Source organism: Halichoerus grypus, chromosome 11, assembly GCF_964656455.1.
Source record: "Halichoerus grypus chromosome 11, mHalGry1.hap1.1, whole genome shotgun sequence".
Taxonomy (NCBI): domain Eukaryota; kingdom Metazoa; phylum Chordata; class Mammalia; order Carnivora; family Phocidae; genus Halichoerus; species Halichoerus grypus.
This window is the reverse complement of record NC_135722.1, coordinates 108,874,464-108,892,773: the sequence shown is the minus strand read 5'-3', so window position 1 is coordinate 108,892,773 and position 18,310 is coordinate 108,874,464. Positions and strand designations below refer to the sequence as shown.

Below are 18,310 nucleotides of genomic sequence, written 5' to 3'. Positions count from 1 at the left end.
TACACGTTCTTTTCAGAAAATGTGATGCCTCCAGCTTTGTTCTTCTTTCTCAGGATTTCTTGGGCTATTCAGTCTTTTGTGGTTCCGTATGAATTAAAGGGGTTAATATCCAAAATAAAATAAATAAAATAAAATAAAATATCAATAAAATAAAAATAAAATTAAAAATAAAAAAATAAAAGAACTCATTTGACTCAATAGCAAAAAAAAAAAAAGTTAAAAAATGGGCAGAGGAACTGAATAGACAGTTTTCCAAAGATATCCACATGGCCTACAGATATATGAAAAGGTGTTTAATGTCACTAATCATGAGGGAAATTCCAATCACAGTCACAATGAGGTATCACCTCACGTTTGTTAGAATGGCTAATATCAAAATTACAAGAGATAGCAAGGGCTGGTGAGCCTGTGGAGCAAAAAAACCCTCGTGCACTGTTGGGAACGCAAACTGGTACAAACATTATCGAAAACTGTATGGAGGTTTCTCAAAAATTAAAAATAGAACAATACATGATCTAGCAATTGGTCTTCTTGGTATATACTGAAAGGAAATGAAATCAGTACCTGTAAGAGATATATATGTGTTCCCATGGTCATTGAGAACTGTGTTCACAATAGCCAAAATATGGAAACAACTTAAATTCTGTCCAAGAATGAATAGATAAAGAAATTCAGCCATAAAGAGGAAGATCGTTACCGGGAGCCTGGTGGTTAGTCAGTTAAGCATCCAACTCTTGGTTTCTCCTCAGGTCATGATCTCCCAGTTGTGGGATCGAGCCCTGCGTCAGGCTCTGTGCTCAGTGAGGAGTCTGCTGTGGATTCTTTCTTCCTCTTCCTCTGCCCCTCCCTGCTTGTGTGCTCTCTCTCTCTCGCTCTCTCTCTCTCTCTGCTCTTTCTTTCTGTCTCTCTTTCAAATGAATAAGTAAAATCTTTAAAAAAAAAGAAGAAGGAGAAGATCCTTTCATTAGGGACAACATGGATGAAACTGGAGGACATTATGCTAAGTGAAATAAGCCAGACACAGAAAGAAAATGTTGCATGATCTCACTCATATGTGAAATCTGAGGAAGTTGTATATGTAGAAGGTGAAGATTAGAATGGTAGTTACAAGTGTGGGGAAATGTTGGTCACCAGGTGAAAAGTTCCAATTGTGTAGTATGAATAAGTCTACAGATCTAATGTAGAGTATGATGACTATAGTTAAATATACTAAGAAAGTAGATTTCAGGTGCTCTCACCACATATTCAAAAAATGATAACTCTGTGATGAGATGAATATGTTAATTATCTTGAATGTCTTAATCATTTCACTATTTATATGTATAACAGAACATGTTGTACACCTTAAATATAAACATATTTATTAAAAGTAAAAATAAATAAAAATTGTATTCTGATTTCATTTTCAAATGTATGTTGTAGGTTCATACTAAAAATGAAAACAATATTTTTTTTTATTATTTGAGTAGAGTTAAATTTTGTACCATAAATAACCTTTACATGATTCTGCCTCATTGGCTCAGAGGAGTCATTGGTCTGCAAGACCTGTCACTTTTGAGCTCACACCATCCGTAAAGCCTAGAAAGTAGTTCAGTTATAGTGTGATGTATTTGAAAGTGTAATTTTAGTTTAGTATATTTTTCATTCCACAAATTTGAAGTATAAAGGAGAAAGGAATATGACAAAATCATGAGGCTCTCAACACAGCAAGCAACTTGGAAATTGTCCAATTAGCAATAATTGCAGAATCAGCACTTACCATACACTTGAAATAAATGCCTCTTTAGAGAAACTACAATTTAAATATTTCTCATACAAATATAGAAAACAACACTGTCTCAAAAGGAAATAAAATAAAAACATGCTGATTGGCAGCTGAGGTAATTGCTGCGTTCAAGTTATCTTGTCTGTTTTTACATTAAAAAACATATGCCCTACTTTATTCCCATCTACAGAGATGGAAAAATATATATATATATATTGCATCTGGATTGAAGCCACGGCTTGATAGTAATGTTTCTTTGAAGATAGTAACATATACTTAATGTCTCATAATATTGGGGAAAGAGTAAAGATTGGGGAAAGGGTAGAAATGGGAAAAGATCCACATTAACAAATTTAACATAATTGATGTGTTTGTGCTCATAAATTCTCTACCAGATTTTTTGAACAAAATGGACAAAGTATATATAGTTTAACATTTTGACTGTTGGAAGGAAGCAAAAATAAATACATTTTGTTTTGTTTTATTTTTTATCTTTTTAAGGTTTTTATTTAAATTCCAGTTAGTTAACATACAGTGTAATATTGTTTCAGGTGTACAATATAGTGTTTCAAGAATTCCATACATCACCTGATGCTCATCACAACAGGTGCGCTCCTTCATCCCCATCCCCTATTTCCCCCATCCCCCACTTGCCTTCCCTTTGGTGACCAGCAGTGTGTTCTCTATAGTTCAGAGTCTGTTTTCTTGGTTTGCCTCTCTGTTTCTTTCTTTTTCCCCCTTTATTCATTTGTTGTTTCTTAAATTCCACATGTGAGTGAGATCATATGGTATTTGTCTTTCTCTGACTGACATTTCACATAGCACAATACTCTTTAGCTCCATCCATGTCATTGCAAATGGCAAGATTTCATTCTTTAATGGCTGAATAATATTCCATTGTATTTATATACCACATCTTTGGACCTTTGGGCTCTTTCCATAATTTGGCTATTGTTGATAAGGCTGCTATAAACATCGGGGTGCATGTATCTCTTCGAATTAGTATTTTTGTATTCTTTAGGTAAGGATCATTGGGTAGTTCTATTTTTAACTTCTTTGAGGACCCTCCATACTATTTTCCAGAGTGGCTGCACCAGCTTGCATTCCCACCAACAGTGTAAGAGGGTTCCCCTTTCTCCACATCCTCACCAACATCTCTTGTTTCTTGTTTGTTGATTTTAGCCATCCTGACTGGTGTGAGGTCGTCTCTCATTTTAATTTTGATTTGTATTTCCCTGATGATGAATGATGTTGAGCATCTTCTCTTGTGTCTTTTGGCCTTCTTCTTTGGAGAAATGTCTATTCATGTCTCCTGCCCATTTTTAATGGGATTATTTATTTTGGGGGTGTTAAATTTTATAAGTTCTTTATATATTTTGGATATTAACCCTTTATCAGATATGTCATCTTCTCCCATTCCATAGGCTGCCTTTTAGTTTTGTTGGTTGTTTCCTTTGCTGTGCAGAAGCTTTTTATTTTGATGTAGTCCCAGTACTTTATTTTTGCTTTTGTTTCCTTTGCCTCAGGAGACATATCTAGAAAAAAAGTTTCTACAGTCAAGGACAAACAGGTTACTGCCTGTGTTTTCTAGGATTTTAATGGTTTCAGGCCTCACATTTAGGTTTTTAATCCATTTTGAATGTATTAAATAAACACATTTTAAATAGTACTTTATTTCTTAGCTATTAGTATTTTATTTCTTATTACCCTTTGTCATTTGATAATTCATCAAATATATATGGAAAATCTAGATTTTTTTTTACTTTTATGTTGAAATAATTATGGATTCATAGGAATTTACCAAGAATGCATACACAGAGCAGACATCAGTGAAAATGGCATAGTAGGGAGCTCCAAAAGTCTGTCTCAGTAACAGTAGCCATGAATCAACTGGTAAAAGCTGAATCAACTTTTTTGGAATTCTGAATATTACTCAAAAGCTTACAGCAACCAGGGGAATGCTTAGTTAAAAAGAACAGAGCAGCTGAATCTCAGTAAGAATACTTCATAGCATTTTAACTTAGTCCCTTAATCCCCAACTTGGTAGTGGTCTTGAAGACACCAGCCTGCGTTCCCAGGACAAGTGTGTAATACCAGGAGGAGTAGAGTGGATCTTACTTTCAAAGAATTATGGTTGCCCACTGTGACCCTCTCCGTCTGCCCCTCCTCCCTCCCTCTCCCTCTGCCCCTCCCCCTCAAATAAATTTTTAAAAATGAAGTACTGATACATACTATAACATGGATGAACCTTGAAAATAGTTTTATGTTAAGTGAAAGAAACCAGACCCGAAAGACCTCATGTGGCATGGTCCCATTTACAGACAGTGTCTCAAATAGGCATGGACAGATTATAAGGCAGAGTCTGGGGAGTGACTGCTTCATGGGCATAGAGTTTCCTTTTAGGGTGAGGAAAATATTCTGAAATTAGGGAGGGGTGAAGGGTGCCAAAGGCTATGAATACACTAAAAGCCGCTGAGTTGTACACTATAAAATGGTTAAAAGAATGAATTCTATTTTATGTGAATTTTATCACTTACACATGCTCACGCACATACACACTGGAGTGGCTGTGGGCCACACGTGGAAACGCAAGCTGTTCAGGCCATGACTCTCCTGCTGTGTTCTGGGGTGGTAGGAGCACTGGGATCCCCTAGTTCTTCCCCTGAGTCTGTAGCAGCAGGCAAACCCCTTCCCCTGACCTTTTGCTGTCAGCATTGATGAATGTGGTTATTTCATTTCTGTCTTTACCTACCACACAGAAGTCTCATCCAACCTATAGGACACTAGGTTCCCACATCAGATTCTCAACAAGGGCCCACCGAATAAAGGGTATAAAATAGGAGGGAAAAGAATGTACAGAGATCCGAGGTACCTTTCATCCAGTTGCCCCCAGAGTAAGCATGATGTGAGGATATGGAATTGTGTTGGTATAACCCTGTTTGAAGATAGATGGATGCATGATAAGACTTTAAGATTCAACAGTTATTAGTTTATTGGGGAGCTCTGCATTAGAGGCTTATCTTATTTTCCAAAATATAGCAGCAATAGTCAATATGATTCTGAGCCTTTCACGAATATTTCGAAGCAAACATGGTCTTTAAAGAAATCAGCTTCTAATGCTTAGAATTATGGGCTTGGGACTGCATGTGATGAACTTGATATCTGATCAAGATAGACTTAACATTCCCCTTGGCTTGACTGCATTTGAGGCAGACTTCTTTCTGACTCCAGGCCCCGGTCTCTCTTTTCTTTGAGCATTTAATTTAGAAAACTTGAAATTGTGAATTCCCTCCCTGCTCCTTGAAATGTAAGTTTGCTAGTCTTTTGCCAGTTTTACTGTCCAGGAGCGTCTTGTTTCAAAGACCTGAGAGCTATCTCTTTGAAGTTATCAGGAAAGATAGAGCCCTGGTCCTCTAGTGTCCATGAGAAGGCAGGAGCCTCACTTCTGTAAGTTCCAGTTAGCAAACACGGATGGCCTCATGCACTACCTAGCCTCTCCACCCGTGTCCTCCAGCACTTCTCTGCTAGTTCACCCCAGTGCTTAAAATCACTCCCTCCTTTTGTCCCAGTTGAGATCGGTCTCTGTCCCCTACTGCTGTAGTCTGGAATAAATTCTGCCTCACCTATTTGACTGGTCTGGTGCTTTTTCTTCTACATTTCTTCAAACAATATTCTGACCTGAGGATATACACTTTGGTTACAATCTGGCATTTCCTAAAGTTGCTTATTACTTGCATGCTTAGGAATGCAGGTAGTCAAAGGTGGAGCCGGAAGGAAGAGTCTGGACCAGGAGATTGGCATGCAACCTTTTGGAGTTCAAATTCGTAGGGATTAATAAAGATAGAATTGTCAGGTAGGAGCAGTGTGACGACCCAGGGACTCATGTATCTGGAGACTTAGGGAAATAAATGTAGTGGGAGAGTGGAAACTTCACTGCAGTAAAGAAAGGGACAGAATGGGGAAGTTTAGCGGCAAGAACACCAGTTAACAGACTGAGAGTTGGGGGCGGGGGAGGGGTATGCAGAGGGCAAGAGACTCAAGCATATGGTATGTTGAAAAAAATAAAGGAGCAGGGACGCCAGGGTGGTGCACTCTTGGTTTTGGCTCAGGTCCTGATCTCTTGGCTTGTGAGATGGAACCCCACAGCCAGGCTCTGTGCTTAGCAGGGGTCTGCTGGAGATCCTCTCCCTCTGCACCTTCCCCTGCTCATTCTCTCTCTCTCAAATAAATAAATGAATCTTAAAAAACAAAATAAAATAAAGGAGCAAATCTAGGCAATGGGGGCGCCTGGGTGGCTCAGTTGGTTAAGCGACTGCCTTCGGCTCAGGTCATGATCCTGGAGTCCCGGGATCGAGTCCCGCATCGGGCTCCCTGCTCGGCAGGGAGTCTGCTTCTCCCTCTGACCCTCCCCCTCTCATGTGCTTTCTCTCTCATTCTCTCTCTGTCAAATAAATAAATAAAAATCTTTAAAAAATAAAAAAAAAATAATAAAAAAAAAAAAATAAAAAAAAAATCTAGGCAATGATCTGTGTACATGGCCTAAGACCCCAGCTACAAAAACTATCTTTCCTTCTCATGGAAGGTACTGACTGAGTCCCAGGCAAACAGACATGATTACAGCTTACATTTCAGGAACCAGCAACTTAAAAGAGACATAATCCCCATTAACACCACATTAACACCTTTCGTCTATGTTTGTACTTATGTTGGGACTTTTTTTTTTGTAACCTGAAATTATCTTCTCCATCCTTTCTGATCTGTCGTTGACACATTGTACCACACTCCACTTCAAGAGCCTTTCTTGCTCATCCACGTCTGGGTTAGCTGTTCCTCCTGCCCATTCTGTGTGTGCCCCTCGGTCCCAGATGCACACCTTGAAGGTTGAATACCTGTTCATGAGAGGCCTCCCCTACTAGGCAGTCTGTGCCTTGAGGTCAGGGACCACATTTTCCCTTTCTTTGTAGCTCCAGCTCCTAGCACAGTACCAAGCACCTCATTTCTGCTAGCAAATGTCTATTAAATGTGACTAAAGTAGGAGAGAAAATAGAACAAAAAAATTTGAATTTACTTTCTACATTATGTCTTCATCAGTGAGTGGGGATGAGTTTTCTTTGGTTGTATTAAAACAGAGTTTGACTAATAAAAGGCAATCACTTGATTCCTGTGGGGGCCAGGTCCTGGCCCCTCCTCACTTCTACCTTCTTTCTCACTCAAGATGTGGCTATTTCAGTTTTTGCCAGAACCATTCCTAGATCTGTCAGTCTTAACCTTAACTTGTTTACCAATCACTGCACTTGCCTGTTTTCCATGATAGTCTAACCCTTCGCCTGGACACCTGCCTGCCTAAAATGCAGAGGCAGATACAAACCCAAAGAAAGAGTTTGGCATTGGTTCAGACCCACAGATAGCTACTTTCAAAACATTAATAACCAGGAAAACGAGAATTATTCTAACTATGGGCCATATTGTTTCAAAAGGGATAAGATACTAATTTGCTTCTCAGTATCCACTGTAGGCAGGTAATCTTGTGCTATTTTTTTTTTTAATTTTCTTTTTTGTAACAAAATTTGTTTGCATTGCTTTTATTTTTGCTTTTTTATATTTTTCTATAATGCTATAAAACAAAAAAAAATGTTTAAATGCAATTAGTGAATAAACTAGCTTACTTTGTGTATGTTACACAGTTTTTTTCTCTTTTTTTCATGCAATTTACCATCCTTTAAATTTTAAATGTCACTTTTCCCCACTTTTTTTCCTAAATGATTGTAGATAGCAACCAAGAGTTCAGGTGAAGTGAAATAACATAGACTTGTCTGTATTGTGTGGTCAGGGGAGCTCATAGCAGAAAGAGGTGTTTAAACTAGAGAGCTAGGAAAAAAGAGGAAAGTTGTTACCTGGAACCATGGTCTCTTTCTTCCGTGATTTCTAATGGCCTACAAAGGATGTGTTCTGCTAACCAGGAAGGAATAACACCAGGAAAACTCTGCTCCTTCTATCTTTCTGTTCCCTTCTCCTTGTGGGAAGCAGAGTGATTTCTCTAATTTGTGGGATTGGAAGATGATATGGCATGTACTCAGTCCGACCTCTTCCTTGCCTGTTTTTGGGAGGCATGTCCTTAGAAAATACTCATTCTTTCTTCTCCCGCGAAGTGAGTTCAGCACAGCAGGGACTGTGAATGCCTCAAGAAGGAGGCTGCTGGTATGGGATGCTCGCTACCCCACTTTCAGGCTGAAGGTGTTCAAAATCCGATGAGGACACCAATTTTATGGGTAACAAAGCGGCTGTTTTTATTTCTATTTCCCTGAATAGTGTGTGCGCTTCTTAGAACTCAGTGGGAGGCAGAAGAATGTAATTAACCATCACCCACAAATCCCAACAGTGGTCAGTGCGCTTTACCTGAACATATCCCTTGGGTAGATGAGTTCTCTCATAGCAGACAAACAACTGAAAGCTTTAAGGATGCATAATATAATATCACTTTATATTAGTTTTGGACTTAAAAACAATAGCAACAACGACTGAAAAATTATTAAAGGATACAAATAACCCCCACTTTATACATAAGACATGTTTTTGTCTTGAGCATAGCAAGTCATGATCTGGGGTCATGGGATGATTTGTTGTATTCGGAAGCCAGGGCGATATAATGAAGTTGAGATCGTCACAGCTGACTGTGTTATACTCTAGGAAGAAATCAGAACTGGACGATATTTCTGAGTCCTTCATGAGGTAACATTATAGCCGTGTCACCAAGATGACCCCCTCCGAGGTAGCATAGATCACTGTGTAGGTCCCACATCAGGAAACTTCCCCATGTTATCAGCATCTCTCCCTGCAAACACGGGGTTGATCTGAGGGGTCACCCAGTGATCTGAATGGAAATGAATGGAAATCCAGGCTGAAAGCTACAAATCTCTTTGTTCAGAAGATTTTCTCTTGTTCAAATAGAATTGGAAAGACGTGGAATGAGTCTCTCAAATCACGACTCTTTTATTATTCTAGGAGTCCTTATCAATATCTAACACTCTTAAAAGAATCATGAAGACCGTGTATCTAATGATGTGCTTCTGGTATCTTGGCATGAAGATAAAACACTTTGAACTTGAGTCAAAAAGGATATTCAAATTATTATCTACATATGATTTTATTTCCTTCCCATCTAGCATACTCTCCGGTCTTTGTGGCATCGGCAAATCCACATAATTTGGGGGAAGATCTATATTAGTTGGGGGAGTTTTTCTCATCTCACTAATATTTCTGAGCACCAGTTCTGTTTCACATAGTCAGGTAGGAGCTGTGATATGGGAATAAGGTAGGCATGGTCCTGACTCTGATGGAGCTTATTCCATCCACATTGGGAAGTGTATTAATCCAAATTGTGACAAGTGCGCTGAAGGAGAAAGAAATCGCTAACTTGAATGCAAGTAGATAACAGGGCATCTAGTTTATATTAGGGGTCAGACAAGCCTCTGTGCAGAAGTACCTGTTAAGGGATGGCTGAAGGAGGCGTGTGAGCTAGGCCCGTGGACATTGACAGGAAGATTATTTCAAGCAGAGGGAGCTACGTGTGAGTGTGTGGAGGCCCCAAGGTGAGAAATCGCTCGGCTGAGTGTGGCTCAGAGAGCACAAATGGTATGAAATGAAGTGAGCGAGGTCAGGAGGGCCTGTTGAGGATTCTGTATTTGATCCAAGGTCCCTCTGGCTGTTGTTTGAAGAACTAGTCAGAGGCAGGGGTGGGAGCGGGGTCTGATGTGATCAGGAGACGGGGCTTCTCATAGGAGTTCAGCTGGGCAGGCCTCTCCTTCCTGTTGCCTGCTGGCCTGTGAGGATATCACCTGCTGCCTAATGAAATGTGAGTCTCCGGGTTCCTCATGCTCAGGGGGTGTCTTCTCTTCGGTGGTTTTCTTCAGTTAGGGAAGAAGCCAAAACCCTCCTTCTCCAGTTCTAAAATTATTAGAAAACAAGGATGTGTTTTTCCTGAAAATTGTCACGTCAGACCCAAATTACACTGAGTTCCAGGAGAGGATTAAACATTTGTGAGACGGAGAGCCCACGGAAGCAGGACAGAGTGGGGCTGAGAGGGGCCTGCCTTCCTGCTCTCGCACCCCAGCGTGCGCGTGCGGGTGCAAATGCGCGTGCGTGCACCTGTGTGCCCTAGTTTGGGAGTTCCCATGTGTGCTCTGTGTACGTGTTGGGGACTGATATCATTTCTCCTTATCTTCAAAATCCAAATCGTTCCAAAGCCCACTTGTCATAACAGCATTTCTTCGACTTGCCTTCCTTCAGAACCTGAAACTCCCCAATGAGCTCCAGGCTCCTTTTCCTCCTTGGATCTTTCCAAGTCCGGTGCCTCACATGTTTGACTGATGCTGGGAGGCTTTCTCCTGCCTAGGTTTGGCTAACTCCGGTAAAAACCAGGGGCTCCATTATCTTGAGATGAGGAATTTTCCTCCTTTTCTCCAACAGTGAAAGTTAAAGATGGATTTCCTCACCAGTTACTTGAGGGCAAACATACCAGTTCCAAGTTTATCAAATTTTCTCCCAAAGAATACATAGTTTAGTCTCATTACAGATTGTAAATTTATTTTATTAATTTGACTTTGAGCCGACTTTAAAGTTAACAGCCGTGGCATCATGGTGCTGAGAAGCATTTGCCTCCTTCCCATGTCTCCTTCCAAGACCAAAGGCCCCTACAGTCACTGAGTATTCCTTTTGTGGGGAGTTCCCATGACACAGTGATAGCCGTCAAGGACACTAACCACCCCGCTGTCCCAGAGGTCACACAACAAAAAGACTTTCAGACCAAATTAAAATGACCAAATAACATAGCTTATTGGATTAATTAAAATACTGAGCAAGAAGCAAGAACAAAAAGAGGTAAGGGAATACACTTAGATAGCGCAAGAAGGGTAAAAGGGCCACACTCCCTGAGTCCTGATGTGGACATTTTTCATAAATCCTGCTTCTCTCTTGCTGTGTCAGCCTTTGCAACAGATGGCTTGGCGATGACGGCCAGCCTTGCAGTCAGAACAATGGAGGGTCACAGAGGAAAATCTCTTCATCTACCAACACACACCTACCCGCCCGAGAGTTGCAGGGGAAGTGCACTTGAGGCAAGAGAAGCTGCCAGTCACCTTGCTGAACAGCCTCTGGTCTTATTTTTGTTTCTCGAGTAGAGCATATGTAGGATCCGAATGGAACCATATTGGGTGACAACAAATGGTGGCCAATTTTGATGTGAAAAAGTTCTTCTCGGGGCGCCTGGTGGCTCAGTCGTTAAGCGTCTGCCTTCGGCTCAGGTCATGATTCCAGGGTCCTGGGATCGAGCTCCGCATCGGGCTCCCTGCTTGGCGGGAAGCCTGCTTCTCCCTCTCCCACTCCCCCTGCTTGTGTTCCCTCTCTTGCTGTCTCTCTCTCTGTCAAATAAGTAAATAAAATCTTAAAAATAAATAAAAAAAATAAACTTTAGAAAAAGTTCTTCTCTAAAGGTGGTGTGATCATGATGGGGGTCTTTCTATCCCTTTGTATCTTTAAGCCGCCTATTTTTGTTCTACTGCATCTTCTATTTTTTTCTATCTTTGGCATGTCTCACATATTACTAACTTACTATCTGTATTTACCAGATCATATGAATTCTGTCCATGTCTCACAAGTTATGTCTTACTCATTATATATACTAAATCTCTCCTTTGAGTTTTACCTAGAACTCTTACATTTACTTTCTAGTATATTACTATCTGTGCTTAATACTTCTTACGAATTCCATCCATCCTATTTGTTTTCCTGTCTTCTATAGCAGAATTAAATATTCTCAACAGTACAGGAAATGCCCATTACAGAATGCCATTAGCTGATCCATCTAATTTGATTAGTGTCATAATCACAAAATCCATTCTTTCTATTCCCCACTGTTTCCTCTAACAAAAAAAAAAAAAAAAAAGGAGAATTTGCATATTTTAATGACATTAAGAGATGCTTGTGGTAGTTCAGGTGAGAGATGATGGCGTCTCAGCTTGGGCTGAAAGTACAGGATGATGAGAAATTGATGAAATTGAGAGGGAGTCAACAGATCTAAGTGACCAAATTGAAGTGGAGTTTGCAGGAGAGAAAGATATCAAGTGTAACTCCCCACTTTCTGGATCTACACATGTATCATTTACTAAACGTGTGTGAGAAGACTAAAAATTGAGGAGTAAGGTCAGGGTGATACCTTTTTAACAAATCAAAGGCTTGTGGTCACCCTGCATTGAGAAAATCTTTTGGCACCATTTTTCCAACAGCATTTGCTCACTTCCTGTCTCTGTGTCACATTTTGGTAATTCTTGCATATTTCAGACTTTTCCATTATTATTTTTGTTATGGTGATCTTTGATCAGTGATTATGACTCACTGAAGGCTCAGATGGTGGTCAGCATTTTATAGCAATAAAGTATTTTTTAATTAAGGTATGCACATTGTTTTGTTTTTTTTAAGACATAATGTGACTGCACACTCAATAGACTGCAATATAGTGTAAACATAACTTTTGTCTGCACTAGGAAACCAAAAAATTCATTTGATTCGCTTTATTGAGATATTTGCTTTATTGCAATGGTCTGGAACTGAACCCACAGTGTCTCTGAGGTCTGCCTGTAATGTATGCAAATTAAATTTTGGAATTATGCTCCAAAGGAGATGTTGAGTTGGTAATTAGTTAAATATTACTATGAAACTTAGAAGACAAATCTGCCGAGTATATACAATGAGAATATTTCTACATCTAGATGATACTAAACACCATGAAATTCAATGGTATCATTTAGAAAAAGAATGTAGAAGGGAAGAGAAAATCAATATTATAAGCATATATACATACATATTTATAGTGTTGATATGCAGGTCACATTTTTAGTTTTATATTACATCCATTTAGCTAAGCTAGAACTAGGTTTCTCAAAATTTCCTTCCATGCAAATTTTCAAGTTAGCTTCATGCACATGAGATATTTTTCATGAAATTTGGAAGATTTGGAAGCAGTAGCCACGTGCTTTTTAAACATGGATGGTCAGTGAAGGACATAAGCTGCCACTCACATGCTTGGCTTGAGAAAATAGCCAGTTCCCAACTCCTCCAGGTCCAGCCAGAGTTTCTCCTTCAGCTTTTACAACTCTTGGGTCAGATGAACGTTTAGCTCCGGGTGTGAGTTTAGCGTGAGCTTCTCCTGCAGGACACATCCATTTCTAAGTTGGAGGCTTGGAAACAGTGAGAGGCTGATGACCATTATCTTGGCTTCTATCTGATCCTTGCAGGTTTCAGCTTGTCTTGCTCCCTTCACTTCAAATCCATCTTCAGTTGCCCGGTGGACTTCTGGCTCCAGTCATACACAAAGAAGCATCAACCTCACATAGACCATTTTACTAACTTCCAGAGGCTTCTGTCTTTTGATTGAATCCTGAATGACACAGGTAAACAACCTTTCTCTTTATTATTTTGTTGTGGTGGTGGTGTTGGTGGTGGTAATACTATTGTAGCATCAAGAAGAGAGGAGCAGCATGAACTTGACCAGCAACAGAGGACAATGCCAGGCATGATACTCTTCTCTCTGGTACTGGGGATGGAATTCTACAAACTCCAAATTACTCTGGTCAGCCTACCTCCCGTTAGGTTCTGCCATTAAGGAGCAAAGACGGAGATAAGAAAACCAGGGTGAGAGAAGAACCTACTCATTTCTCGGTTCCTGTCCACAGTGACCCTTCGCTCCAGAAGTAGTGGTTAGTTTCTGATCCAGGCTAATCCCATCACTCCTAGAGCCCACCTAATCCCACCCGCTGAGGAACTGGCACTGCCATGTCCAGGCTCTAAAACACCAACAGCACTCCACCGAGCCCCTTCCTCGGAGGTGTGCATCCTAATTTTGCAGCATTTTGATTTTGATAACTTCAGCTCCTTCTTTTACTACCCCTCCACCTTAGAATTGACGGCTAGATGCTTCCTGCAGATATCACCTATGTTTCCTCCATATTCCCTCTTTTTGTTTTCAGTGTTTGAACACCAGACTGCGAAATCTCTATATTAAGTTTAATTGCTTCATCTATATGGAGTGGTGTCTTTTGTCTTGCGTGGACCCTGTCTGATACATACTGCCTCTTAACACATGTGAAAACATACTGGAGGAGTACCCAATAGTTGGGAGAAAATTATCAAAGAAAATTTCTTTGAGGAGCTGGTATCTGAGCTGAATCTTCAGTGCAGAAATGTTTATAGAATGTTTTACCAAGTTCCTAGCATAAATAAAAACATTCAAGATGAATATTTTTTCTCCTGTTTGCACATACTGCCACTGTGACTATTTTTTATTATTATTAAACTACTATTATGAGGCATAATCAGGGATTAGACAGCTAAAAGGGTTCTGGAAATGGGGGGTGTGGTCATTCCTGGGCATGAGATTAGGACGCAGAAGGGCACCTAGAACACATAGACGCACAGAGAGCATGACACAGGGAAGGGTAAGTCATCGTAGATGGGCTTCCAGATGGAAGAGGAAAAGTTGAAGGGAGTGAGGGCACAACAGAGTGTGTGAATTGTGAGACCAGGTTTGCATATGGTTCTGAGAAGGACAGGGAGCTAGTAGACCGATGGCTGACATTCCGTACAGAGCAGTCTCTCTGATGGAAGTCCAGTTACATTTCCAAAGGAGACACATGTGGGTTGAGGTTGACCAGGGATGAGTCTATGCACTATTTCCGATGAAGGTTAAGGTTGTTGGACATGAATCGGTGAGAGTGGGTATGGGGAGAACAGAAGAGATTTGGAAGTCAGGAAGTAGAATTGGCAGTGTCGGTGACCGATTTGTTGTAAAAGGAGAAAAATAAGAAATTAACTTGCGAAGCAAGGTTTCTGGCAATGACAAGAGTGTGCATGGAAGTGCCAGCCATCAGCACAATGCTTCTAGAAAGAGGAACAGAGCTGGACTAAGATTCTTAGTTCAGTTTAAAACCTGACATGTGTTTTGGTCCATGTGGGCTACAAAGTACCATAGACTTGGTGGCTTGTTAACAGCAGAAATGGACTGCCACAGTTCCGGAGGCTGGGAGTCTGAGACCAGGGTGCCAGCACAGTCAGGTGAAGGCCCTTGCAGACGTGTCCTTGAATCCTCATGTGGAGGAAGGGGTCAGGGATCTCCCTGTAGCCTCTTATACAGTCACTAACGCCATTCCTGAGGGCCCAGCCCGTGACCCTAAGTACCTCCCAGAGACCTTCTAATAGCGTCACACTGGGCAATAAGATTTCAACACATGAATTGTGGGACACAAGCATTCAGACACTAGCTGTGTGTGTTAGTTATCTATATTAAGTAAGCTCCGTGGATGTAGCAAACTCGTCTGTCTTGTTCATGGTTACATTCCTGACAGCTACTATAACATCAGGCAGAGAACAATCACACCAACACTGTTCATGGAAGGAATGATGTTTGATTGTGAAGGAAAAAATGTATTACGAATTTTTAGCACATAAATAATAGATGTTCCCAGAGAAGAATCTAGAAAAAAAAAAAATAAGTAGGTTTGATAAAATAGGAAAAAAAAAACCAACAAACTAATCACTAACTTAAAAAAAACCCACAAAAAACCCTAAGTTTTGTATTGCCAAGAAAATAGTTTGTATTGCAAAGCCATTTGCAAAAATACGTATTTTATCTCCAGAGCTCCACAACATCACGTTTTGTACATGGATTCATTCATCTAGTCAAGAAGTGAGGGTCTGCTCTGTGCCCGGCACTGCTCTGAACTCTGTGAATCCCGTAACAGAGAACAAATCACTGCCCTCGTGGTGCTTATATTCTCATGGGTTGAGATGCACATATAAGTAGTAAATTATGTCGTGTGTCATAAGTAATCAGTCCTGTGGAAAAATAATCAAGAAGGGTAAGGATGTAGGGAGTATCAGAAGCAGGACAAGGCTGGCTATTTCGTTTAGAGCAGTGAGGCTGCTGATAAGGTGTTCATTTAGTGGATGCCCCAAGAAGGGCAGTAGCAAGTCAGGTCGTCGTGGGGATGAGAAGGCTGATCGGTTCAGGCAAAGGGGTGAGCAAATTCTCAAGTAAGGTTGTGCCTTTCAGGTAAGAGAAGCAGCCCTGGCAGGGCTTGAAGCCAAAGCGGTGGCCCAGCGAGCAGCTCCTGGAAGGTTATGGCCGCCCTACTCAGAGCTGGTGGACCGAGACGAAGCCCCAGCTAACATTTAACTTGTATACAGTGACCTATAAGCATGGGAGAGGATGCTTACCCAAGTTTGAAAGCAAACAAAAATTAGAGTAATTTGGATTTTGGCCTGATAAATGAACAAAATAGATGATGCATCATGCTGGTGAAAATATAGGAAAATGGGCCATATTACATTCAGCTCAAGGGGAGTGCACATTTGGACAATTTTTTTAGCACTACCCTATTTAGAAGATTTAAATTTTAATGCTTTGGACCCTGTCATTTTAGTTCTGAGAGTAATCCAGTAATATTATCAGAGAGAAACTTGAAGATGTATTTATGAGGAAATTTATTTATTATAAAACTGTGTAAGATAATAATAAATTTGGAAATTCCCTAACATAGTAAAATGCATTCTGATACCTCCGTAAAATAGAATATTAGACAGCCATCAGATATGGAAGCCATCTCTGGCAGAGACCGTCGAAGAGCCCCAGTATCTGTTTTTTTCCCCCCTTTCCTGATAGAAACTGCATGTTTTTAGCTAGGCCTTTGGCCACGTAGAACAAACACTTCACTTCACCATTTCTGTGCTGCCCTGAGTTTACTCTGTGGGGACTCAGTGGTGGTTCTTGGCTTCCAGGAAGAGAAGGCTCCCTGAAAGGGAGGGGCCTGAGTCTTCTGTGTCTTCCTCTTTCTTGCTGGCTGGAGGGCTGCTCGCGGTACCAGTAAGAGCTGCAACTCCAACGGCGTCTCTGACCAAGACGTGCTCTCTGAGATACAAGGTGCTCAGTGACAGGACAGAAGGGACAGCCTGAGGACACCTCGGAGACCCCCCCACCCCCCAGTCAGCCCTGGGTGGCTTTCCCCTGCCCTCACAGGCTCACGCTGCTTGCCTTACTCATCAGAGTCCTCGGCGGTTATTTTGAAAAAAGGAAAGTGCAGGTCACAGAGTATCTTACATGGTTATGTTTCTAAATACATCTGTGAGTTTGTGTATGTGGGGAGAGAGAGACAGCAGGATGGAGGAAAGGGAACATCAATCATTTCACGGAACACATGATTTTTCACTTCCCTCTTTATAACTTTCCATTCTAAAGGGATATTTTTACATAATCATATTGTTCCCAGGATTAAAACAAAGTAAAGCTTTTTTTTTAGTGCTTATATGAATTGGCCTCTTCATTCGCAGTTTGAATGTTAAAATAATGAATATACGGATACAGATATGTACTGGTAATTTTTTTTATTTTTTTATTTTATTTTATTTTTTTTTAAAGATTTTTATTTATTTATCTGAGAGAGAGAATGGGAGACAGAGAGCATGAGAGGGGGAGGGTCAGAGGGAGAAGCAGACTCCCCGCTGAGCAGGGAGCCCGATGCGGGACTCGATCCCGGGACTCCAGGATCATGACCTGAGCCGAAGGCAGTCGCTTAACCAACTGAGCCACCCAGGCGCCCCTATTGGTAATTTTTTTTAAAAAAATCAACATTCTGATAATTTTTTCATTGTTAAAAATACAATTTTATTTTTTTAAATTTTTTTATAATGTTCAGTTAGCCACCATATAGTACATCATTAGTTTTTGATGTAGTGTTCAATGATTCATTAGTTGCATATTACACTCAGTGCTCATCACAACACGTGCCCTCCTTAATGCCCATCACCCTGTTACCCCATCCCCCTCCCTTCAGCAACCCTCAGTTTACTTCCCAGAGTCCAGAGTCTCTCATGGTTTGTCTCCCTCTCTGATTTCTCCCCCTTCAGTTTTCCCTCCCTTCCCCTACGGTCCTCTGTGCTATTCCTTATATTGCACATATGAGTGAAACCATATGATAATTGTCTTTCTCTGCTTGACTTATTTCACTCAGCATAATCCCCTCCAGGTCCATCCATGTCGATGCAAATGGTGGGTATTCATCCTTTCTGATGGCTGAGTAATATCCTATTGTATATATGGACCACATCTTCTTTATCCACTCATCTGTCAATGGACATCTCGGCTCCTTCCACAGTTCGGCTATTGTGGACATTGCTCCTATAAACATTGGGGTGCACGTGCCCCATCTTTTCACTACATCTGTGTCTTTGGGATAAATACCCAGTAGTGTAATTGCTGGGTCGTAGGGTAGCTCTATTTTTAATGTCTTGAGGAACCTCCACACTGTTTTCCAAAGTAGCTGCACCAACTTGAATTCCCGCCAACATTGTAAGAGGGTTCCCCTTTCTCCACATCCTTGCCAACATTTGTTGTTTCCTGTTTTGTTAATTTTTGTCATTCTAACTGGTGTAAGGTGGTATCTCATTACATTCTGATAATTTTAAAAAATTACTACTTAGGAATAAATTCACACTGGCCTT

The 18,310-nt window shown here is 40.7% G+C and overlaps 1 long non-coding RNA gene across 1 annotated transcript in view; it reads left to right on the top strand.

Moving 5' to 3' along the window:
• Positions 1-18,310, top strand: part of LOC118543057 (uncharacterized) — a 388,715-nt gene that overhangs the window by 347,363 nt on the left and 23,042 nt on the right. The window contains exon 3 of the long non-coding RNA XR_013442641.1: positions 13,054-13,209. This is a non-coding gene — a long non-coding RNA (uncharacterized LOC118543057). The remainder of the gene's footprint in view (positions 1-13,053; positions 13,210-18,310) is intronic.